Source organism: Pelodiscus sinensis, chromosome 13 (genome assembly GCF_049634645.1).
Source record: "Pelodiscus sinensis isolate JC-2024 chromosome 13, ASM4963464v1, whole genome shotgun sequence".
Taxonomy (NCBI): Eukaryota; Metazoa; Chordata; order Testudines; family Trionychidae; genus Pelodiscus; species Pelodiscus sinensis.
This window is the reverse complement of record NC_134723.1, coordinates 15,993,413-16,019,139: the sequence shown is the minus strand read 5'-3', so window position 1 is coordinate 16,019,139 and position 25,727 is coordinate 15,993,413. Positions and strand designations below refer to the sequence as shown.

The 25,727-nt window shown below is 49.9% G+C and overlaps 1 protein-coding gene across 4 annotated transcripts in view; it reads right to left on the bottom strand.

The window, feature by feature from the left end:
* HDX (highly divergent homeobox) overlaps positions 1–23,441 on the bottom strand; it is a 148,590-nt gene extending 125,149 nt beyond the window's left edge. The window contains exons 1-2 of one of the 4 annotated variants that reach the window (XM_075940763.1): positions 23,214–23,437; positions 6,067–6,163 (exon numbers count right to left, since the gene is read on the bottom strand). The gene's annotated coding sequence lies outside the window, so the exon portion shown is untranslated. Of the gene's footprint in view, positions 1–6,066; positions 6,164–23,213 lie in introns of all 4 variants that reach the window. The other 3 variants (XM_075940764.1, XM_006115323.4, XM_006115321.4) reach the window with 3 other exon arrangements.
* Positions 23,442–25,727: the final 2,286 nt, after the last annotated feature.

Genomic DNA, 25,727 nt, shown 5'->3' with positions numbered 1-25,727 from the left:
AGGCCTAAACTTCATCGTGTGTGTGTGTGTGTGTCCGTGTGTGTGTGTGTGTGTCCGACCGACCGTAGGTCTTTGTCCCTATCAGGGGACTAGACCATGTGTACAAAGAATCTTCTGCTGCCTGGATATCAATGGAACCAATGTGATAAAGAGCCCACGTTAATTTTCCAGTGAAAACCAAATTGATCTTTTATACTTGATTATGCTGACTGTCTCATGACTAGAACCGAATATGATCCCAGAGCCAGAAAACAAAACCCTGATAACTCAACATGCCACTGTATGTCAAACAACTGTATAACTCACAAAGTATGTGATATCTCTTACTATATACTGATTCACACAAATATTAAAAGCATGCATGTCCTAACAATTTATCTTATAAAGCATGTGCAAGAGGTCTCTCTATAGATCTGAATATTGAAGGGAGTGACAAATATAAGTTTGTAAGGACTCTAAAATAGTTTAAGTAATTTTATCTTGCAGAATGTTGCTTTTAGAAGTGAATTAAGATGCTATGCTAATATTTGTTTTTATTCTTCAAGTACTTAACCTAATAGAAATTGTCTGAAGAACAGCAAAAACAATGGGAGATTTTGCTTGTGAGTGCAGTTGGAGACCCTGCCTATGTGACCACCCACACACACTCACACCCCGCCATAGGGTAAATATTTAGTCAAAGAAACAACCTTTCAGGAAGCCTCTCATTCTCAAAAGTGTAATATTAGCATTTACTAGGGAACCAGATGCCTCAGAACATTGCTACAGCTCATTTCAGCTGCCAGCCACCAGTTTCAAGCCAGTTCAGCGTGATAGGAATTTGAAGTCATTCCTATCCAGTGGATGGTTAGTGACTCCTTTTGGAAAGTAATTTGGAGAAGCCTCACTTTCAATTCCCACATTAAGAACTCACTACCACTTTTCATTTATTGGCAAATTTCACGAAGAACCCTAAAATGGACCTGGAGTTGGAACTAGCTGTTACTCTTAAAAGAATTCCCTTTTGCCCAATGTATCTGTGCTGCAGAATGCTGGCAGCCAATGTGTGTAGGCAGCTTGTTCCTGCTTCTGATATAGGTGCTCTAGTGAGAGAGAACTTCATCCATCAAGGCTTTCAAATACATCTCTCACCTGCACTGAACATGTGCACAGTTTTTATGGTGTTTAATAGCTGTGTGTGAAATTCCATAGATGTAAGTTAGCTTATTTAAATACTTTGCTTAAAATAACAACTATGCTGCTACACAGATGTGGTAGATGTATACTAAATCTCAATAGATCCGTGCAACAGACCCCTTTCAAAAAAAGCCACTGAATGATCAAATCCTTCCTCCGCAAAAGTTTTTGATAATTAACAGATACTCCCTTTGTTATAAGTCAGGAGGCTTTCCAAGGTGTGTGTATAGGGAGGGGGAGATTCTTACTCTGTTATTTCTTCAACAATAGCTTTCAGGATTACTATCTAAACCAGGGGTGGGCAACCCGTGGGAAGCACATGACCCATCAGGGTAACCCACTTGAAGAGCGGACCCAAAAAAGGATTTAAAAGGACTAGATTTATTCAAATCAAATTTTTTAAATTGGATGTTTTGATTTTTCTAAAATCATCAATAAAATATGAAATCTCATTTAAAGTAACAGTTACAATTAAATCTCATTATAAACATACTATATTTTCTCATGAAAATGAATTAGTGGTTCTAGTCTGTCCAGCCTAATTACTAGCTCTTGCTTCTTGAAAGCTCTGGGCTTTTAATTTCAGTTTTTCAGCAGGCTAAAAACTAACATGTGTAAAGAAAGATGCAAGATGGATAGAATTGTTTTTGTTCTGTGCTTATGTGGTGGAGAGCCTGGACCAAGCCCGGCAGAGGAGTTAATTAAGACATTGTCTTAAGACACAGAAACAATACATAGGAAAGGACAAAGGGAATATAGAAAGGAACAGTAGAGTGGACTGGAAAGAAAAGGGGAAGACATTCAGCACACGCACACATACACAGCTTCTTATATTCCCCCACACATTTGCCACAGAAAAGCTGCCATGGCTTGTGGGCATAAGAGAGATCTTATCTGGGAATATTTTGAAGAAAATTGTTCCCTGGGTAAAAAAGGAAAAATGTGCCAAGTGTAAGCAGTACAAGATGATGATGATGTAGGGCAAAAATGAAACATCATAAGGAAACCTGCTATGGGGAGAAAATTATGTGGATGAAGATGTGAATACAACTGAGCAGATCAACTAGCTAGAACTAAAGTACTCCCTTTGCAATGCATCATTTTTCAAGACTCTCTCTCTGCCTTTTGGTGTAACTGTGATTTGACAAGTAAATTCCCAAGCTATTTCCTGTGTTTGATGTTAGGTGAAAAAAAGTTTAGCTTAGCTAATCCTTATAGCTTGTTTAATTAGTTAGATTTAGAATCTATCACTCATGTATAAAATGCAGTAAGAGAAATCTAGAGTTAGGAGGTGTTCTTGAAAAAACAGGCTTGCAGACAAACACACAGACAGATGCACTCTAAAAATGTATAGAAAGAGGATACATGACTTATTTTGGAACATCATAGCCACAGATGATAATGGTGATACCATAAGTCTATTCCCTGTTTTACTTCAGCATAACTTAAGCTCTTCCAAGGGAACCCATTCTATACTTGATTACTCAAAAAACATAACTGCCAGTGAGTTCAATGGGGTTTAATTCCAAAATTGAGTATACTTTAAGAACAGCCTTAGCTTTTTAGGTAACTTAATTAAATCAATTTTTTTTGGTGATTTAAATCAATCTACTCCGTGGGCTTGCGGGCAGCGAGTCAGTTTATTTACATTGAGGCATGACCCCTGCAGCTTCCAGTGGCTACAATTCACCATTTCCGGCCAATGAGAGCTGCAAAAGGCAGCTACAAGAACATCCCATGGTACTCTGTGCAACTCCCATTGGCTGGGAATGGTGAGCTGTGGCCAATGGGAGCTCCAAGGGTCATGTGCCTGCAAACACTCATCAGAGGATAATCCTGATGGGCCATAGGTTACCATCCACTTATCTAAACAGATTCACCAGATTCAGTCAGGAAAATTATTAGATAACAGCACAGATATTTTGAAATCAAACCATATAGAAGAGTTATGTTTTGACTCACTAACTTTCATGGAGATTTTGGATGCCCAAGGAAAGAGGATCCAACACTAAGAGAAGAAATGAACATTATTTTATTAGAACAATTTGCATCTAAGGTTTATTGAATAAACCCAAAGCACATGTCCACGATCACTACGTCTATACTGCCTCTTTTTTGCGGAATGGGATGCAGAGATGGGACAATCAGCAGCGGCTGCAGAACTTCCAAATGTGCAAGACCACTTTCTTGGAACTGTATGAATAGCTTACTCTGCCTTGAGGCAGCAGAATACCCAAATGAGACCCACTATGACTATGGAGAAGCATGTGGCAATTACCCTATGGAAGCTTGTAACACCAGACACCTACCAGTCTGGATGGGGCAAATCTACAGTGGGGGCTGTTATACACGTAGCCAAGGTGATCAATAACATTCTGTTACTGAGGATTGTGACTCTGGGAAAAGTGAACACCATAGTGAATGGCTTTGCCGCAATGAGGTTCAACAGATGGAATACACCTCCCCATCTTGACCCCCAATCACCTTGCCACAGGGTACATCAACTGCAAAAGGTACTTCTCCATAGTGCTGCAAACGCTTGTAAATCACAAGGGCTGTTTCACCAACATCAGCATGGGACGGTTGGGAAAGGTGCATGATGCCTGCATCTTTAGGATCTCCTGCCTCTTCCAAAAGATGTACTGTGGCACTCCCCCCCCCCCCCCCCCGGACAGAAAAATCAGGGTCAGAGAGGTGGAAATGCCTATTGTGATCCTTGGCAACCCAGTCTATCCCTTGCTCCCGTGGCTCATGAAGTTTTACAAGGGTAGCTTGAACCCCAGCAAAGACCAGTTCAACAACAGGCCGATCAGGTGCAGAATGGTGGTTGAATGTGCATTTGGAGGTTTAAAAGGTAGGTTTAGGAGTCTCCTGCCTAGGCTGGACCTCAGCAAAGGCAACATTCCTTTTGTGGTGGCTGCCTGTTGTATGCGCCATAAGTTTTCTCCTTACTCGCACAAAGATTATCTGGCAGGGTAAGATGCTAAGGCAGAGTGCCTAGCCAGAGAGTTTGAGCAGCCAGACACCAGTGCCACAAGGAGTACAGCAAGGGATAGTGCAAGTCAGAGGCCCAGAAGGACAGTTTTATGCAAGACCAGTTTCGTGACTCTTCCACATGGCTCTTAAACTGCCCCTGTATTCGCCTTTAATCCCCCATCCCACCCCTGCAGTTCAACCAATAAAGAGGCTATTGTTCAAAGAACAGTTTTTATTTGGGGAAAACAGCAGGAAAAGGAAAGAAGTGGGAACTCAAAGTGGGGAAGAAGACTCAGGAATACGAGTAAAACTGCCTTTTGCTTCCCAAAGTCCTAGAGGATATGGCTGCCCTTGAATTCCTTCCCCATGTCCTGGAGCCCCAGCGACCCTTTGAGTCCCTGGGAGTGGAACAATGAAAAAGCACAGGAGGGGGGATACTAGGGTTGTCATTGGGTAAGACAGGGTTCTGGGAGGAACCCTTCATCAGGCATGAAGGCAGGCACTCCATAACAGGGGTAAGGGAAGCAAACATGGTCTCCTGCTGTCTTGCCTGCTGCTCCCTGGTAGCTCTTCTTTCCTGGCATTCCATGATGCAGTCCAGGAATTCTGCCCTCATCTCCTTCATAAGGGAGTTCATGCAGGCCATCTGTTCCCAGAACATGTCCTCCCTTGTCTACTTTTGCCTGCAGATCTGAGCCAGGAGGGAAGATGCTGGAAGAGGGGGAGTATACACTGAGCTGGCTGCAGTACCAGCTGCAATGAAAAGTTACGAAGGCAGATGCTATAGGAGATACATTGGCTGCGTCTACACTGGCATGATTTTGCGCAAATACTTTTAACGGAAAAGTTTTTCCGTTAAAAGTATTTGCGCAAGAGAGCGTTTATACTGACATGTGCCTTTGCACAAGAGATTTGCTTTTGCGCAAGAGCATCCGTGCCAGTAGACGCTCTCTTGCGCAAGAAAGCTCCAATGGCCATTTTAGCCATCAGGCTTTCTTGCACAAGAAATTAACATTGCCCGTCTACACTGGCCTCTTGCGCAAGAACAGTTGCACAAGAGGGCTTATTCCTGAGCGGGAGCATCACAGTTCTTGCGCAAGTACTGATTTCATACATTAGAACGTCAGTGTTCTTGCACAAGAACTCCCCACCAGTGTAAACAGGCGGCAAGATTGCCAGTGTAGATGCAGCCGTTGTGTTTAGTATACCCCTAAACTCTTAGCCTACACCAAAGATCTCCATAAAGACAATGGAGATGTGTTCCGTGCAACATCTAATGTTTATTTTAAAGCAGGCAGGTGCAGAGGAGGGACCATCATGACACACTCGATCTGGAGACAGGCAGGCATGGTAAGGGGCCAGCTAGGGCAGAAGCTGTTCTTATGGCTTGGTGTGGAAAGGTGTCTTACCATGGAGGATGGAATAAGGCAGGTCTCCCCAAAAACCATGTGAGAAGCTCTCCTATCTGAGAGCTTTATGCAGCTGTGCAGGCAAGACTTCCACTCCATCTGCAGACACATTAGCAAACTGTTCTGTGCCCCCTGTGCTATGTAGGCACAGAGTACACCACGCATCACACCCCATTGCCTTAAACCACTTGTAGTTAGAAAAAGTTTGTGAACTCAATAGATGTGCCCTCCCTGGAGTCTGTGTTTGCCTGGGAGGAGGGGTCTGGCCCTAGCAGCATGAACAGCTCCTGGCTCTCAGGGAATTGCTGGCTGACCAGTTTCCTTCTCCTCTTCCTATGCCACCACATCGTCCTCCATGCTGACACCAGAGGTTTCTTCGCCAGACTCCACGGTCAAACTGGGGAAGCTGGCTGGGACCCCGCCCCAAAATGGCATGCAGTAGCAGCATGTGTGAGGAGCTACACCAGATCATCTGCTCATCTGCTTTGCTTTGTGGTAGGACTACCTCAGCTCCTTGATTTTCACTCAGCACTGCTGGGCACCACTGGAATACCCTTTAGCCACCAGACAGCTTGCAATCTTGCTGTAAATGTTTTGAAGTACTAGGGTAAAAACAAACAAAAAAAAAGACAAAAACTGGAGATAAAGCTTTAATTGAGGTTTATAATTGGTTGTATTTGTATTTTGAGTTACAAATAAAGCAAAACCCAGGAATGAGGAAAGTTTAGAGTCTATGTTCGTAAAAAGATGACAAAACAAATGTCTTGTGAGACAGTAAGAGATTTTAAAAAATAGTATCCATCTTGCTAGTCTCAATTTAGGAACTCAATAGTAAGCAAAAATCAAGTTTTCCACTTTGCCAAAAAGGGATACTATTTGCAGCATTAACAGTAGGAAGACCTGAGATTCTGTCATACAAGGTATGCCAGTTGTTAACTACTATTAAAGCAGAATTACAAGTACCCAAGGTGCAACCAGCAACATCTCTTTTCCAGCTACTAAAATAAGTTTAGTTGGAAGTCAGTTTTACTCCTGGGCTGTGTCTACCTGCTGCCTGTCTACACTGGCGGAGAGTTCTTGAGCAAGATCACTGATGTTCTACCATATGAAATCAGTGCTTCTTGCGCAAATACTCTGACGCTCCCACTCAGGGATAAGTCCTCTTGCGCAAGTGTTCTTGCGCAAGAGGCCAGTGTAGAGAGGTAACATCAATTTCTTGTGCAAAAGCAAATCTCTTGTGCAAAGGCACATGCCAGTGTAGACACTCTCTTGTGCAAATACTTTAACGCAAGAACTCTTGCATTAAAGAGTATTTGGGCAAGATCATGCCAATGTAGACATAGCCCTGGTGCTTTTCACACTGGATTTGTGTCAATGATTAATTCACATTTCAGAAGTATAGCAATGAAACTCATAGCTAGAGCCTCAAGTACTTGTTTAAAATTTTAAACTTTATAAAAGTTACCAGATTTGATGCAACTATATTAACTTTCTTGAGCTGCACTGACAAAAATGAGAAATATTTTCTTTTAAATGCTATAGTTATGTTAAACAGACCAAGTGAAACTAAGCAAACTTAAAAAACAACAAGCAGTCTGGTAGCACTCTATAGACTAACAAAACATGTAGATGGTATCATGAGCTTTCGTGGGCACATCCCACTTCTTCAGATGACCAGCTAGTGAAAGTAATAAGGGTTTCAAACTACTACAATAGAGAAGAAAAATCCTCTAAAAATAAGCCACCAAAATAAGCATGTGCATAATGTTGATGTTGAATAAATAAATTATTAGTAAATAAACACCATATTTGTACTAGCCCAGCAGCTACTGTAAAATATGCCAACTTACTTAATATAAAAATCCATAAGTTCCTGTGGCACATCATTTGTAGTGCAATTTTACTACCTTAGCTTTTTTTCCATAACCAAACATCCAGGTTTACTTGTAAATCAATAATTGTCCTGGAAAAAATTATCACTAAAATAAAGAGGCTCCCAAGTACTATCAGTAAACAGAACTGAAAAAAAAAAATGAATGTAAAATATATTTGCTGATACCACTACCTCACAAAATGTAACTGTTTTGGTCTCCAATATATGTTCTAGAATTCATTCATATTATGGATATAGTAAACATTTATTTTTGTAATTATGTAATCCCTGAATTTTTCAGCCGTTAGATGTTTACAAGCAGAAGGGGTAGGTAGAAGTAGGTGCTCAAGGGGAACCAGCTTTTAAGCTAGCTTCTGCCTCCCCCTGCTGCTGCCCCTGAAAACTGAGGCTCTTCATTGGCAACAGCTCCCACTCCACCTGCCTCTGACACAGATGCAGGAAAGGGAGGGAGCACGTAGTCATTAGAATTAACAACTGAGCCCAGGCTTATCAGCTAATCATGTAAAGGACTACACATTAACAAACCCAATTACACTGGGCACTACTTCATTACTCCACAATGAAGAAAACTTCAACTCACTGCAATCGAGTTCTCCAGCAGAAAACATTAATGTTTCTGAATACCCAGAGGCTACGTCTAGACTGGCATGATTTTGCGCAAATACTTTTAACGGAAAAGTTTTTCCGTTAAGTATTTGCGCAAAAGTGCATCTAGATTGGCACGGCGTTATCGTTATAATGATGCACTTTTGCACAAAAGCAGAAGTCCAGAACCATTTTTCAGAGGGCAAAAGGGGGCGGGGGCTGGAGCTCCTTTGAGATACGTGCTTAAAGGGATCTCCCTGGACAGCCGTTTCTCTCCTGCTGCATGCTTTAGGACAAAGAGACTGACAGCCATAGCAGTTTTGGTGGTTGCCCTCTGCCTTTTGGACACCACTGCCTTTTGCCACCTAGTCCTTTTGCCTGTTTTTTTTTCTTTTGCCTTGTTTTGTCTGCCATGGAGCCAGGGGTGGCCATGTGCCTGCTTTGGCCCCTGCCGGCCATTTTGGAGCGCCTGCAGCTGGTGCTCTCCTGTTCCAGGACCAGGAGGTACAGACTGCTTTGGACTCCCTCACCAGGGAGGCCATGGCGTCCCTGTGGCATCTCCACCCCAGGGTGGAGAGGCCACTGTGGAGACTGGACACCAGTACGGGCTGGTGGGACCAGCTGGTCCTGGGGCAATTGGGCGACCAGCAATGGCTCCGGAACTTCCGCATGTGAAAGCGGACGTTCCTGGAGCTGTGTGCCTGGCTTGCCCCTGCGCTCCAGAGAGCCACCGCCCGGCTGCAGGCACCCATCCCTGTCGAGAAGAGGGTCCCCATCGCACTTTGGAAGCTGGCCACTCCGGACAGCTACAGATCGGCGGCACACCAATTCAGGGTGGGCAGATCCACCGTTGGTGTCATCATCATGGAGATAAGTCCCAGGAGGAGTGGGGTGGGGGGAGGGTGCTGCACTCCATGCCCAGGAGCAGCCAATACTCCAGGTTGGGTCATCCAGGGATTTGGCCCGTCCCTTCCTTGCACAGGCCTGCTGGTGGGGGGGCGTGGGGACCCTGGTGTGTGTGTGTGTGCGCGCGAGGACAGAGGGAATCACGGGGGGGGGGGGGAAGGGAGCGCACTCACCCCTGCCTTATGTGATGTGTTCCCCTGTGTTTCTCTGCACCCTTCTGCAGGTCGTCCACGCCATCAACGATGTCCTGCTCCCAAGAGTGATCCGCCTGCCCGCTGCCCTCGGGTTCCCCAACTGCGGAGGAGCCCTGGATGCAACCCACATCGCCGTCCGGGCCCCGGAGCATCGAGCAGCCCATTTCATGAACAGGAAGGGGTACTGCTCGATTGTTCTCCAGGCCCTCGTGGACCACCGGGGCCGCTTCCTGGACGTCTATGCGGGCTGGTCCAGCAGGGCACACGACGCCCACATCCTCCGCAATTCCGGACTGTTTCCCAGGCTGGAGGCGGGCACCTACTTCCCCCGGCGGGAGTTGACTGTCGGGGATGTGCCTATGCCCATCTGGATCATCGGGGACGCAACCTACCCCCTGCTGCCCTGGCTAAACACGGGGCGGCCAAACCAGAACCGGGCCCAGTTCAACAACCAGCACAACCGGGCCCGGAATCAAGTGGAGTGCGCCTTCGGTCGCTTAAAAGCCCGCTTCCGTTGTTTGCTCACCCGCCTCCAGATGGGTGAGCGGAATGCAACGGAGGTAGTGGCCACGTGCTGCGTGCTCCACAACGTTGTGGAGCGGAGCGGGGAGGCCTTCCTCCCTGCATGGATGGCAGCTGAGGCACAGACTTATGAACAACCCCACACAGCTGCCATCTGCCAGGCGCTCCAGGATGGAGTGTGCATCTGGGAGGCCCTGACGGACATGTTTGCATAGGCCCCATAGTAGGGTCGCCTCGGTCTCCCCATACAACTCCCTCCCATCCCCTACCCTTCACCCTCCCCTCCCAATAACCACCACCATAGTTTGGTTTGAAAAAGGGAGTTACTCACCTTGTGCAGTAACGAGTGTTCTTCGAGATGTGTGTCACTGTGGGTGCTCCACTGTAGGTGAAGGATTGCCCTGAGCCACAGATCGGAGCTTTGTACAGCAGTTTCCCGTTTTGAGCCCACGCATACCCAGGAGGCGTCTCGAGCCCTTCCCACCTCCTGAGGAGCGTGACTCAACCCCCTCCTTTTCAGTTCCTCATCTCCGCCCGAGAATTTTGACTCGGAGCAGAGAGGAGATAGGGAGGGTCGTGGAGCACCCACATCTCGAAGAACACTCGTTACTGCACGAGGTGAGTAACTCCCTTTTCTTCGAGTAGTGTCCCCGTGGGTGCTCCACTGTAGGTGACTACAAAGCAGTATTCAATGTAAGGCTGGAAGGAGCAAGAGTCATTGTTTAGCAGTGGTAGAGAGTACTGCTGTGGCAACTGCTGAATCACTCTTAAGTTGTGGAAGGATAGCGTAGTGTTTAGCAAAAGTATGGTCTGAAGACCATGTTGCTGCCCGGTAAATGTCTCTTAAGGGGATGTTGCCCAGAAAGGCTGTAGAAGCAGCCGTGGCTCGAGTAGAGTGCGCTCATGGTGGCTGTTGTAGAGGTCTATTGCCCAGAGACTGGCATTTGATTATACATGTCGATATCCACTTTGAGATTCGTTGCGATGATATTGGTGTCCCTTTCGATCATTCAGCGATGGAGATAAAAAGTCTTTCAGATTTACAAAAATGGTTTTGTTCTTCTAGGAAGAAGGCCAGAGCCCTACAGGTGTCCAAAGTGTGCAGGCTAGCATCTGTCTGTGAAGAATGCGGTTTTGGGAAAAAGGTAGGTAATACGATCGGTTCATTGAGATGGAATTCTGTATAGATCTTTGGCAAAAACGTGGGGTGAGGTCTAAGTATGACCGTATCCTTTGTGAAAACTGTGTAAGGAGGTTCTGACATTAATGCTCTGAGTTCGCTCACTCTCCTGACGGAGGTGATGGCTAAGAGGAAACAGACTTTCATAAAAAGGAAAGGAAGTGGTACTGTTGCCAGTAGCTCAAAAGGAGGTCTGGTGAGGCAGTTCAAAACAAGATTTAGGTCCCACAAAGGGGGTGGGGCCTTATGTGGTGGGTACACATTCTGGAGTCCCTTGAGGAATCTCTTCGTAATAAAATGGTTAAAAATGGAGAAGCCGTACACCAAGGTATGAAATGCTGCTATTGCAGAGAGGTGTACTCTTAGAGAGGAGATTGACAGGCCTGATGCTTTAAGGTCCAGAATGTAGTCTAGGATGGTATTTAGTGGTGAGGCCCGGGGCTCCACTTTGGCTCGCTGACACCAGTGACAGAAACGTGTCCATTTCTGTTGGTAAGTTTTTCGAGTAGACTGTCTCCTGCTATGGAGGAGGACGTCTTTTACTCGCTGGGAGCAGCGCTCTTCTACCTCCGAGAACCAGAGAGAAGCCATGTGTGAAGATGCAGGGTATTGAGTTGTGGATGCAGTATCCTGCCGTCGTCCTGAAATAGTAGGTCTATCCGGTATGGTAGTGGGTGGGGAGAGTGGACCGCTAGCCTGTGAAGTTATGGGTACCAGGTTTGGGGAGACCAGGTTTGGCGAGACCATGATGGTGCAATCAGGATGACTAGGGCTTCATCTCTCAGGATCTTGCGCAGAACTCTTGGGATGAGCGGTATGGGAGGAAAGGCGTAGTGTAGGGGGGCTGTCCATTTGATTAGGAAGGCATCCCCCAGAGAGTGTTTGCCAAGTCCCACATGTGAGCAGAATTGGGGACATTTGGTGTTCTGAGTAGAAGCAAAGAGGTCTATCAATAGCCATCCCCATTGGTGGAAAATTGAGTTTGTCACCTCCGTATGTAACTCCCATTCGTGGTCTAAGGTGAAGTTTCGACTGAGGGAGTCCGCTTTGGTATTGTTCACTCCGGGCAGGTAGGATGCTATCAGGGTGACTTGGTTGCGGATGTATGCGTTCCACAGGCGAATAGCCGCCGCGCATAAAGAGTGGAAGCGGGCTCCACCCTGTCTGTTTATGTAGAACATCATGCAGCTGTTGTCCGTTAGGATGCGGACTGTGTGATTGGTGATGTCGGAGGCAAAGTGTGCACAGGCATTCCTTACTGCCCTCAATTTGAGGAGATTGATATGTAAGAGTGTCTCGTTTGGGGACCACCTGCCTTGAACTTCGTGACCCTCTATATGAGCCCCCCAGCCGAGCAGGGAAGCATCTGTGGTGATTTGGATAATGGGTTCGATTTGTCGGAACGGAACCCCCGCCAGAAGATTGTTTGGCACTGTCCACCATCGTAAGGATGCGAGCACGTCTGGTGGGATAGCAACCGTTTTGTTTCGAGGGTGTCGTGATGGGATATAAACGGTTGCAATCCAGAGCTGAAAACATCGAAAGTGCAGACGAGCACGGTGGACTACGTAGGTGGTGGAAGCCATGTGTCCCATTAGTTGGAGGCATGTAAGTACTGTGGTGGTAGGAACTGTGAGCATCCCATTTATAATTTCTTGCATAGTTGCAAAGCGTTGCTGAGGTAGGTATGCCCGGGCTGTAACTGAGTCCAGGCATGCGCCAATGAACACTATATCTTTAACCGGGTGCAGAATTGATTTGTCTTGGTTGATTAGAAGGCCTAGATGACTGAGGAGGGCTGTGGTCGTATGTATCATAGAGGTGGTTTCGGCGTATGAAGATTCCTTTAGAAGGCAGTTGTCTAGATAGGGAAATATGACGTTCTGCTGTCTGAGATATGCAGTTACGACCGCCAGTACCTTCGAAAATACCCTCGGAGCTGATGAGAGAACAAAGGGAAGAACCTTGTACTGGAAATGGTCTAGTCCCAACGTGAAGCGTAGGTAGCGTCTGTGGGAGGGGTGGTCTCCAACCTCCTGTTCTTTTCTCAGTCAGGAAATAGTTCGAGTAAAACCCTCTCCTGTGGAACTCTCGGGGTACCCTTTCTATAGCCCCAATGACAAGGAGCCGATTGACTTCTTGTTTTAGAAGGGTTTCGTGAGAGTGGTCCATGAAAAGGGACGAGGGATAGAAATAAAAGGGATGGCATAGCCAACTCAAATTATCTCTAGGACCCAGCGGTCCGATGTTATGGATTCCCACTGTGGGAGGAAGGCACGCAAACGGTGGTTGAATAGATGGCCATGTTGAGGTGCTAGATCGAACGGGAGGTCTTGCAGACCCTCGAGCAAATGTTCAAATTTGCTGCTTAGATGGTTGGTTAGCCAGCGGGCGGGCTTGGTTGGGTTGCCTTCTGGGACCTCGCTGTCTTGGTCTGTTGTCTTCATAAGGCCTCTGTGGTCAATTGTATTGTCCATACCGATATCGATTGTATGAATTATATAGGGTAGCATGCGAAGTGTGGACTTAGAATTTTTGCTGTTGTGGAGCATTTCGTCCGTAGTGGCTACAAATAGCTTTTGTTTGTCAAATGGCAAGTCCTACACTTTGGGCTGGAGTTCGCGGGGAACTCCAGATGACTGGAGCCAAGAAGCTCTACGCCTCACCACCGCTGTAGCTGTAACTCGGGCTGCAGTGTCAGCTACATCCATTGCCATTTGGAGAGTGGTGCGGGCGATCATATGGCCCTCATGAACTACTGATTTTAAGATGGGTCTTTTGGAGTCGGTGAGATGCGTCATTAGTTCTCCCAGTTTTGAGTAGTTGTCAAAGTTGTGACTTGCTAAGAGAGCAGAGTAATTTGATATTCTGAGTTGTAGGGTTGAAGAGGAATATACTTTCTTGCCAAAGGAGTCCAACTTTTTGTGGTCCTTGTCTGCTTTGCGCATCCTAGATTGTGGAAGCTTCGCTCGTTGTTGTGCTGAGTCCACGACTAGTGAGTTAGGTTGTGGGTGAGTGAAGAGAAACTCGTTGTCTTTTTAGAGGACAAAGTAATTTCTGTCAATTTTCCTGTTAGTTGGTTGGATGGATGCAGGCGTCTTCCACAGATCTTCTGAGGTCTCCATGATTGCCTCGTCTATGGGTAGGGCAATCTTGCCCTGTAGTGTCGGATGTAGATTCTTTAACAATTGGTATTGTTTCTTCTGCACCTCTTGCAGGGAGACATTCTGGCTTGTCGCTACTCTCTTGAATAGTTCTTGAAACTGTTTTAGATCGTCAATCATTCCAGTGTCTGATGGTACTACGGCGTCCTCTGGTTGTGCATCAAGGGCATCAGAGTATGTGACGTTTACTGACTGAGTATGTGAGTCATTGTCTGAGATTTGTTCCACCTCATCCTCCGAAAAACTTGCTGGAGGTAGGGGTTGTGGCCGAGGCAAACTTCTCCGGGATGCAGTGGAACGAGGTAGGGAGCAGTGTCCATATGGCTCCCAGTGTTCCATGGTCCCCATTGTGGTGGATAAGTTGGAGGTGGGTAAGGCCAGTATGGGTGCCATGGGCCATGTTGTGGTGGAGCCCTATAATGGTGGGAAGCGAGCCTTCCCAGATGACGGATGTCGCGAGGAATAGACCGTGCGGTGGTCACCATCCGAAAGGGGAGCGTCGTGAAGAGACAACGGTGATATCAACCTGGGAGGTGATTGCCTTGATGGAGACCTCCCAGGAGAGTAAGAAGTAGAAGGCAGGCACAGATAATGATGCCTGCTGTATGGATCAGTCTCTTGTTGGGGCTGATCCCTAGCAGCCTCATCTGGCTGCTTGTCTGGCTGTGGGAGGACCAGCGGAGCATCAGCTGGTGCCAGTGGCTTCAGAGGCTGTCCATCCTTTTGCTGCGGTGCCGTGACTTTAAGAGGCACCGCAGCTTTAAGCCGTGGTGTAGCTTTCGGCGCCGCAGAGGCTTGAAGCGGCGCCGGGGCTGGAAGCAGCACAGCGCTTTGATGCGGCACCGGCTTTTCATGCCGTGCCAGCTGCTTAGAGCACTCCTGGGGCCGCTCAGCTGTTGAGCGCCCCGATGCCGGCGCGGAGTGGGAGGATCGCCCCGAAGCCTTAGTGGCAGGGGACTTCCCAGCCTGGTGTGCCTCTCCTCTGTGTTTGGGAGAGGAAGAGAGCGGGATGGAGAGGCTCTTGGTCTCGGGGCATTTTTGGAAGGCGACGGAGGCTCTTGCCGCAGCGCAGATTGTTCTCCCACAGGCTGTAGAGCTTTTTCAAATAAAATCATCCTGAGGCGGAGCTCACGGTCTTTTCTTGCTCTCGCCGTCAGGGAATTGCAGCGGGTACAGTTGTGGGGAGAGTGGGTCTCCCCCAAACACCGTATGCAGTCCGAGTGGCCATCTGAAGCCGGCATTGGGTCCCGGCATTGACCGCACTTTTTAAAACCTGAGGAGCCGGACATTGCGGGCTCTCTCCCTCTTGAAATTATTATATTTATCTTCTATATTATTATAGTTTATGTGGTTTTGCTTCTTCTTCTTCTTTTTTTAAGTCTTTATGTGTTTCTTGTTTTGACAGGCAGGAGAAAGCCGGTTTACCGGAGTCCCGGTCTGAGGTAAGTTCAAGCCCCCTGAGGGGGGGATTTAATTAAGTCTATTTTTCCTATTTCTAGTTGTTTTTTGTTTTTTTCTTTTTTTATAAAAAACAAGGAAAGAGTAACTTGGATAAAACAGGGGAAGCTAACTATGCCTAAATAACTAAGGGGAAAGTAGTCAGTCAGTCTGACAGGGAGCTCCTGGCTGCTCCGTCCGCTGACGAGGGCAGTTAAAGAGGAACTGAAAGGGAGGAGGTTGAGTCACCATGCGTGGCTCAAGAGGGGAAACTGCTATACAAAGCTCCGATCTGCAGCTCAGGGCGACCCTTCACCTAGAGAGAAGCACCCACGGGGACACTACTCAAAGAAGAACAGAAAAACTTGTATCTTTTTATTTACAAGGGGGAGGAGACCTTGAACTGGGAGGGGGAGGAGCTACTCTTGGGAAGGGTGGCCCCTGCGACCGCTCCTGCGGGGACAGACCTGGACATGGGGGGCAGGCTGCATCGGGACAGGCTATACAGGGAGGTGGACAGGAGGGGAAGAAGCAGGAGCAGTGGTAGGGGAGGGATGGCAGGCGCGTGGGGCAAGGCCATGCCATGGAGTCGGCCATCCTCACACACTGGCCCAGGCCTCCTGGCGTTACTGCAGGTCTGCCTCCACGCGCCGAGTGATGGCAGCCTCGATGCGCTCGACGGCCTGCACGTGGCGCCGAAGGAGCTGGTCCCGGTGACGGAGCCGCTCCCTCAGTAGTTGGGCGGCTGGGGGTGCTGCGGCTGCCGGACTTGAGGGTCCCCGGCTTGTGCTTGGTCCTGTTGCAGGGAAGAGAAGAAAGGATGGGTCAGTCAGGCAGGCCGACCACTGTCCCCACATGCCCTCCACCCCACTCCTGAGCCCAGGTGACACCATAGTAGTGTGGCTTGGGCCCACTCGGTTCCCCCCCTGCTCTCCGTGTTGTATGTTTGCAAAGAGGACAGCCCCTGGAGTAGGGTCCTCCTCCATGTATTGTAACCACCGGTCTGTGTCCTGGCCCCGTGGAGGGTTGGAGGGTGCTTGTGTTGTGTTAACCTGTGGAACTCCCTGCTGATGGAGGCTGTGAGGCTTTGGGCTAATCACTGGTGTTTGACAGGGAGCGAGATGAATCCCCACACAGTGCCTGGGAGCACATCTAGCAAACGTGGTCTGGGCTCTCAGATCCCTATCGTGTGGGATATCTCCTGGACGGAACCAGGAGAGTGACTGGGGAGTATCCCATCCTTGCAGCAAAACTCAGGCAGCCCTAGGGGTGGCCCGAGTGCTCCTCCCCCCTCTCCCTCCCACTATCCCTCCCACACTTAACCAGGGACATGTGTGGCCGCAGTGGGGACTTTCCTCGGGAAGTCAGCCAAGGCACCGGGAGCAGGCGAGGGGCTCAGTGGGGGCCACGTTCACAGGGCTGTGACGCTGAGGTTTTCCCAGAAGCAGCTGGCTGTGCCTCACAGCCAGGCATGGGACAGTGTTGCCGTCCTGCATGTTGCACCCTTGCGGAGGTGCGGGCTCTGGGCTGAGTCCCTGGGGCCCTGGCTGGTTCCAGGCAGCATCCACCCTTCCCCCCTGGTCCTGCCGGATGTGCGTGAGCAGCACGGTCCCAGGCATGCCCTGGAACTGCCTGCTGCAGCCACATGCCGCTTGGTCACCAGGCTGCACGTGGTTGCACGTGCTGCTTACTGCCTAATGCTACACAGAGTGCAGCTCACGTGGCCTGAGTGACATGCTCTCCCCCTCCCCCTCCAGGCGCCTGGCTCCCCCCTCCCCCTGCCCTTGTGAATGCAAAGTGCAACACTCACCGGTGGATCCTTCCCTGGCCTCCGAGACATCGGGGCTGCCGGAGGGGGCCTGTTGGGTGGCAGTGCTGGCCTCATCCTCCGACGCACTGCTGTCCCCTTCCCCCGCCTCAGTGGTCCTGGTGACAGGGGGGCGCATGCTGCTGTCGATGGGGACCTCTGTGGCTTGTGGGGCTGGCTGGCCCAGGATGGCGTGGAGCCGGTCATAGTCAGGGCAGGTGTCTGCTCCTGACCCCTGGCCCTCGCTGGCCCGCACATAGCCCAGGCGCAGCTCCTTGACTTTAGCCCGGACTTGCTCGAAGGTCCGGGCTGGATGTTCCTGCTGGACAAGCGCCTGGGCCATGCGGGCGAAGATGTCTGCCTTTTGGCACTGGGAGCGGGTGTTATGGAGGGCCTCCTCCTCCTGCTAGAGGTCGAGCAGGCTGTCCAGCTCCCCCAATGACCAGGATGGGGCCCTTCGTTTGCAGCCCCTGGGGGGCTTCCTGCACTGGGAGTGCAGATGGCTGATCCCCACCTGGAGCTGCCATCCTGCTGTAGGGTGGCTGCTGAGGACGGCAGGGGCCATGTGGCAGACCTCAGCCCGGAGGTCCAAGGAAGGGTCCTGCCTGGTGACCTCAGCAGCCTGCGTCTGCTTTAAGAGGGATCAGATTACCAGGAAGTCCGGGAAGCTGATCCTGGCTACGGAGCCTCAGAGTGCCCATAGGGCTTCCCCCCCCCTCCCCCCATTTAGCTTGTTTTTGCGCAAAACGTCTTAGTTGCCCGTCTACACTGGCCCTTTTGCGCAAAAGCATTTGCGCAAAAGGGCTTTTGCCCAAGCGGGAGTGTCAAAGTATTTGCACAAGAAGCACTGATTTCTTACATTAGAACGTCAGTGCTTTTGCGCAAATTCAAGCGGCCAGTGTAGACAGCTGGCAAGTTTTTGTGCAAAAGTGGCCACTTAAGCACAAAATCTTGCCAGTCTAGACGCAGCCTAATAGTAACTTCCACAAGTAGGTTTGCAATGGAAAAATTCTCTCTATGATCTTTATGGTTTACCCAATATTATATTTCACTTATTTCCTTTTGAGAAGCATAAATCAGTTTGTATGGCTGGATAATTGCTACAAGTACATAAAAGTCTGAGACACTATTATTTAGGCTCTAACCTTCTTATTTGAGAAGTCCACAAATAAGCCAGGAGAAATATGCATACGGGCAAAAGACCGCTTTAATTTACGTAAGAACATAAGTATGGCCATATTGGGTCAGACCAAAGGTCCACCTAGTCTTCCAAATGTGGCCAATAACAGATACCCCTGAGGGAGTGAACAGAACAGGTAAACATCATGTGATCCCTCTCCTGTCATCCATTTTCAGTCTTTGACAAACAGAGACTAGGGACACCATTCCTATCCATCCTGGCTAATAACCATTGATGGACCTAGCCTTCTTGAATTTATCTAGTTCTTTTAGAAGTCCTGGTCTTCACAACATTCTCTAGCAAGGAGTTCCACAGGTTGACTGTACACTGTGTAAATATATATATTTGGTTTAAAACCTGCTTCCCATTAATTTCATTTGGAGACCCCTAGTTCTTATGTTGTAGGAATAATAACTTTTCCTTATTCACTTTTTCCACATCAGTCATGATTTTATAGACCTTTATCATATGCCCCCCTTAGTCTCCTCTTTTCTAAGCTGAAAAGTCCTAATCTTTTTTATGTCTCTTCATATGAAACCTGTTCCAAATCCCTAATAATTTTTGTTGCCCTTTTTTGAACCATTTCCAATGCTTACATACCTTTTTTTTTTTTAAGATGAGGCGACCACAACTGCATGCAGTATTCAAGATGTCTGTGTACCATGGTTTTATATAGAGGCAATAAGTTAGTCTCTGTCTTATTCTCTATCCCTTTTTTAATGATTCCTAACATTCTGCTTGCTTTTTTGACTACCACTGCACACTGAGTGGATGTTTTCAGAAAGTTATCCACAAGGACTCCATGATCTCTCTCGAGTAATTATAGCTAAATTATTCACCATCATATTGTACGTTAGTTGGGAATATTTTTTCCCAATGTGCATTACTTTACATTTATCAACATAAAATTTTATTTGCCATTTTGTTTCCCAATCACTTTGTTTGGTGAGATTTTTTTGAAGTCTTCACAGTCTACTTTGGTCTTAACTATCCTGAGCAGCAGCCTCCTCTATCCCAGTTCCCCCCACCTTGCTGCTTCTCAAGCTACGTCTAGACTGCAGGCTTCTTTCGGAAGAAGCTTTTCCAGAAGAGATCTTCTGGAAAAACTTCTTCCAAAAGAGAGCAGCCACACTGCAAAAGTGCATTGAAAAAGCGATCTGCTTTTTTGAAAGACAGCATCCGTTCACTGTGGACGCTATCTCGCATATAAGCTGTGATTTCTATGGACCAAGTGGCCACCAGGGCACCTGTGCTTTTTCCTCTTTCCTCCTCTTTTGAAAGAGCACCTTCTTCCCTATCCATACACATTTTTTTCCAAGAGAGCTCCTTCTATGGGGAAGAAGCCTTTTTCGGAATGAGGATTATCAATGTTGGAAAAACCTCTTTGTTCCTTCGATTTTCTTTCAGAAGAACGTGATTGCAGTGTGAACGCAAGTGAAGTTTTTTTGGAAAAACGGCTGTTTCCCCCCCCCCAAAAAAAACCCTCTGTAGTGTAGACATACCCTGATAGAGGTAGCAAGGAGGGACGCAGGAGGCTAGTAGTAAGCATAAGCTTATCGGGTAGTCCACTAGTCGCTAACATCCCTAGCTCCTGTCCAAAGCAGAACCAACCACAGATTTACTCTTCTGGGGTTCCAGGGTTAGTGGATTTTGTGGACCGCCCCCCGGGTTAGGACAAATATGGAAGGTTCAAGGTGCAGGACTAGGTTGCCAGCAAGTAGGGATGTTAAATATCATCCAATTGAATAGTTGATTAACCTCATGAATTCTTACTGATTACTCGACTATGCTACAGGCCCGGGGGTGAGGCCAGCAGCCAGTTTGCTCTGGCCCCACTCCAGAGGAGGCTCCTGCCACTCCAGGATGCTGCCTCTGTATCAGAGGCAGCAGCGTGGGATGCCAGGTGAGAGCTTGTCTGCGAGGAGAGTCAGTTTAAAAAACAGTGCCCCTCACGGATCGGCTGCCTGTCACTCCACGCTGTTGCTTCTGATACAGAGACAGCAGCGTGGGGTGACAGTAACCTCTGACCGGGGTGAAATGGGGGGAGGTTGAGCTTCCGGATCCAGTGTCAGCTGGGCTGCCTGGCTCCTAACACACTTTAAATGCAGAGCCACAATGGGGGGGTAGGTCCTTGACCCAGCGCAAACAGGGACTGAGCTGAGCTGCTAGCCAGGTGCTGAAAAATATACTTGGGGGGCGGGGGGGGGGGGGGGGGAGAAATGCATGTAGTCTATAGCATTAACCAATAGGCTTTTTCTTATTGGTTAATCAATTATACTATTACATCTCTACCACAGGAATGGGGATGCAGGATCTGGGCAGAAGGTTGGGTGTAGGTGGTGTTGAAGGTACAAGGTTTTGGCAGGAGATGGGGTGCAGGAATAGATGAGGGTGCAAAGTTTGGATGGGAGATAGGGTGCCAGAGCAGGCTGGGAGTAAGGTGTCTGGGTAAGGGCAGGAGACAAGAGCAAGGGAAGGTGCAGTGTATGGCCAGGAGAGAGGGTGCAGGAGCGACAGGGAGTGGTGGGGTGCAGGAGTAGGCTGGGGATAGGGTGTCTGGCCAGGAGCAGGGGAGAGTGCAGGAGTAGGTTGGGGTGGGATATCCAGCCAGGGTGCAGGAGTAGGCTGGGGATGGGTCTCAGCAGGAGGTGGGGGCATATGAGTGGGCTGCAGGTGTGGGAGTCTTGGCATGAGGGGGGTGGAGGCCACTTACTTGCCTTCACATGCCACACCAGTCCCAGACATGGCCTCCTGCTGCTCCCATTGGTCGGATTCCGGCCAATGGGAGCAATAGGAAAAGCCTCCAGGCAGCACATAGGTGTACTACTGTTCCCCCCAGCTGGGGGAGGGAGAGGGTTTCTTCCCCATGAGCTGAATCACACAGCAAGGCTTTCTCTCCACCTCTTCCCATCCCCAGTGGAAAGCTGACACTAGCAATTCAACCTGGGGGGGAAGGGCAGAGGAGGGGGGGGAAGGCTGGAGTGCCAGCACAGGCTCTCTGCTTTGGGGGGGAAGAAGGAGACTGAGCTCAAGCTGCAGAATGCCCCTCAGACTTAATTGGGTGATCATGGGGGGGGCATGCATTCGCACCTTGCACACACACGTACGGGCCTGTATGTGACAAGGGATGAGTCACTTGATAATGGCCTGTTCCAGTTCATTCCTTCTGCAACACCCTGTAATGGCCCATGTTCGAAGTCAGGATATTGAGCAAGATGGGCCATTGGTCTGATCTAATATGGCCATTCTTACTTTACTTACTACACAAGACAGTGGTATTTGTGTGAAAAGAAAAGGGGCAATTGATACAATAAACTAAGAACCAGCAGAATTAGCAATTCTTGCAAATAATAGAAAGGAACATATGGAAATCTAGAGCTGTAAATATTTTAAGACTCTGAGGGTGTTCCATCAGCAACTAACTGCTAAAAACCACAAAACAGGATCTTCATTGGAAGCACTAAAGAATATTGATTGACATTTAGCTTCTGCAACAAAGTGTTGTTAAAAATAGGTAAGTCAAAATATTTTTAAGTAAACCTTTCCTGACAAAACGTATTTATTTAGGCCTTCATCTTGCAACAATCAGAGTAGATCTATAACTTTTCACATGGGTACACCTACTGAATCAAATGCAGTACTCAGAATTGGTCAGCTCATTTACAGAGAATTTTACCAGCACAAGTAGATTGTGCATATTCTTAACACATTACACCATCAAGAGCCTCATTAAACACGATATGTCTTTGGCTTCTGAAAGGCAGCATAAAGCAATTATCTTTATTGCTATTTGTGTTCTATCCATGACATAGTGAGGCTCCTAAGCCACCACAGGCACGGAGCACCACCCCAAGTCACAGGCCAGGAGACTTGCATGTCACCCACCATATCTCTTCAACAGCAGACACGCAAGGGCTAAAATGTCACAGCATTGTTATCTGCCCAACTTCCTGCCTTCTCTCTTACCCCGCAAGTGAGCACACTGCGCCCTCCTCAACCCCCGTCCTCGCCCTGGAAACAAGAACGAGCTTCGAGCCCCACCCCCATTACTCCCACTGAATGGCCCCACGGACCTTGTACACAGTTTCACCCACTGCCTAGGTTCCCACGTGCTACCAGCAGTGACTGTTTATACAGCAGAGCCAGGAAAGGGGATCCAGAATAGACGCTCCCAACCCCTGCCCACGTGCGCTGCTCCGACACTAGGCGACTGCAGCTAGAAAACAGAGCCCAACAGCTCTCACGAGTAGCCCAGGCCTCACTGCGCACGCGCAAAATTTTCCAATAGTTTGGCCACCCGCGTTGTGCAAGCGCCCATGGCCCAGCCAGGGCACAAAGTAACGTGCGCGTGCCCGGAGCATCAATCAACGCCACGCTCTACGACTGGGAGAAGTCAGAAATCACTCAAACGGACTGAAAATACGCATGCGCAGTCAGTACAGCCGAGCGCAACCTGTCCCACAGCCTCGGAGCATGCGCCAACTATTAGCCCATACGAGCACGCATAGGTCGTGCGCATGCGTACTTCCTTCTCAACGGCAGACGGGTCCAGCCAACGTCTGCCGCAGCAGAACAGCCGAATCGTAGGGCGCATGCGTGCCTGAGTTTGCTAGGCGAGCACCAGCCCAAGCGGCCGCCCTCCCCCACATGTAGGCCCCCAGCCAAGGGGCATCTTCCCTAGCCAGGCCGGGCTGCCGTGCCTGAGCGCCTCGGCGTTTGTTCTCGCTCCCTCTTTCGTGACTCACATACATACCCCGCCCCCCGCGCACAGCGCCGGACTTACCGTGCTCTGTGGGGCGGGCGGAGTTGGTCCGGGGGGCTCCGGATTCAGCCGGTTTCAGCTGGGTCGGTCCCGGCGTCACACAATGAAATCAGCGCCTCCGATCATTAATTCTCATCATGATCGTGACGTCAGCACAGACAGCGGCCAATGGGAGCCTAAGATCAGCGCCGGCCGGGACAGTCCTTGCCCCCGCCCCTCCGGCCCAGGGGGAGTGTTTGGTACAGGGAACAGCCCGCCTGAGGAGGGAGGGGAGAATGTACAGGGAACAGCTGCGCGGAGGGGAGGGGGAGCACCGCCTTCAGGGAACAGCTCCACCCGACTCGGGATGGGAGCGCGAGGCCGGGAAGAGGCGGGGCGTGGAAGGGAGGCATGGAGCAGTCTGCCTCCTCCCCAGCGCACGGGGGCCGCTCTGTGCCCCGCACCAGCCCCGCGGCCTAGCTGCGCACCTGCGGGTGGGAGGGCGGGCAGTGCCTGCCTGCGTCCGCGGCGCCTTCGCTCCTTCCCAGGCCGGGAGCCGCTCCGCCGGGCGGGCAGGGGCTAAGCCTCACCCCTGGCAGGAGCCTCCCCAGGAATTGAAATGGGGGGGGGGTGCAGGGCCAATGAGGGGGAGGCCGTGAGGGCGAAGCTGGGCTATGGCACCATAGTTCACAGAACTGGGGGGTGCTGGGGCAATTCATGGGGGTGTAGAGCCCCATGGGGAGGGGTGTAGGGAAATCCCTGCCCATGAGCGGGGCCGGGCCTCCGGGGGTGCACGGGACCTGCCGCCTAAGCAGAGTCGTTAGCCCTGGGGGCTTGGAACAGGAGCCTGGCAGTGCCAGTGGTGTCTCCCTTGTTAGCCCTCCTCAGCCTGTGCTCAGGGCAGCTATGGCATGCAGGCTCTTCGGGGCTGCGAGTTCCCCATAATAGGTGGGGAGCAGGGATCTGAAATACTTGGCTTTCCCTGTCACCTTATCTTCCACAGGCCAAGGGTGGGCAAAACCCACATGGTTCCCCAGAGTTAGCCCCTGGTCCGCCACCACCATTATATTTGCCTCCATCATTGCAGATACAGGCGATTGTAGTTCTTAGTGGCTGCGGATCACCATTTTCAGCCAATGGGAGCAGTTGGAAGTAGGAATGTGAAGGAGTAGTTGACTAGTTGATTAACCAATAAGCCTAGGCTTATCAATCTAGTCAACTACTCCCATTCTCCCCACCCCCAGTTGCTGCCTCAGCAGGGAGGGCGGGGGAGCCAACTTCAAAGCCGGTTCCCCCTAGCATCAGTGACACAGTGCTGCACTGCCCCCCAGCCCACCCAGCGTGGGGGGAGCAGTGGAAGCTGCAGCAAAGCAAACTCTTGTCACAGCAGTGCCAGCTGCGGACACAGGGCGAGCCAGGCAGCTGCCCAGGGTGCCAACCGATGAGGGATGCCTGCTGGCAGCTGTAAGGGCCTTACAGCTGCCATTAGGAGCCGTGCGCCCAGCTCCCACAGCGCTGGCCCCGTGGTGCTCGCCAGCTGCGCCCTTCCCCCCACAGCTGCAGGGCCCTTCACGGCCTGGCGTGTGTGTGCCAGCAGTGCTGGCTGGTCCGTGACCGGCCTGCACATGTGCCGAGTGCCCCGGGGGCTGAGCGTCAGCGGCCTTGGTCAGCGCGCGCATGCACCATGCACCCCGGGGTATGGGCCCGCGCGCCCTGGGAGGGCGGGCCCCCACCCCATGGGCAGGCCTATGCATGCGCCCGGGGACAGCGCCATGCGCCCGGGCCCAGGGCACCAAAAGGGTTCGGGCCGGCCCTGTGTGGACAGAGGCTGTTCTGGGTATCAGAGTCAGCAGCCTGGGGCAGCAGTCTGCGAGGGGAGCTGATTTTTAAACCGGATCCCCTCGCGGACTATCTCCCGTCTGGCACCCTGCTTGGCGGGATCCCCAGTAGTGGGGCTGGATTGCCTTTGCTGTCGGCCCCGCCCCTGGGGACTATAGTCAACAAACTGCAGAATTCATGCAGTTAGTCCACTAGCCAATCAATCAATAGCTAACATCCCTAGAGAGAAGCAGTGTCCCAGTGTGTGCCACTTTCCGCTACTCCCATTGGCCGGGAATGGTGGTCCAAGGCCAATGAGAGCTGCAATCATCCGTACCTGCAGAGGCACAGGTAATATAGTGACAGTGGCCCACCAGGGCTAACCCTGGGGGAACTGCTGCCATTTTATTGCCCACCCATGCAGTAGGGGTATTTGACCCCTTTCTCTGCTTGTGAGAGACAAGTCTGGAATAATTTGTATTTTTCAGTTGAGACTCAACATCAATGGCGTATCTGCTTTATATGGGCATCAAAGGACTTGTGGGGCTTCTCTTACAACTTTGGTGTTTCTTTGTTTTCAGCCACCCTGGTTTTCCTGGTTCCAACTGTTGTTGAAAGTGTTGTTTCACCATCCCTGAAGTGGCTGTATTTATGTAAACCAGGGGTGGGGGCTTGCTGACTCACAGAAAAATCAGTTGGGGGTCACAGACAAGTGAGAAACAAAACATCCCACTCAGT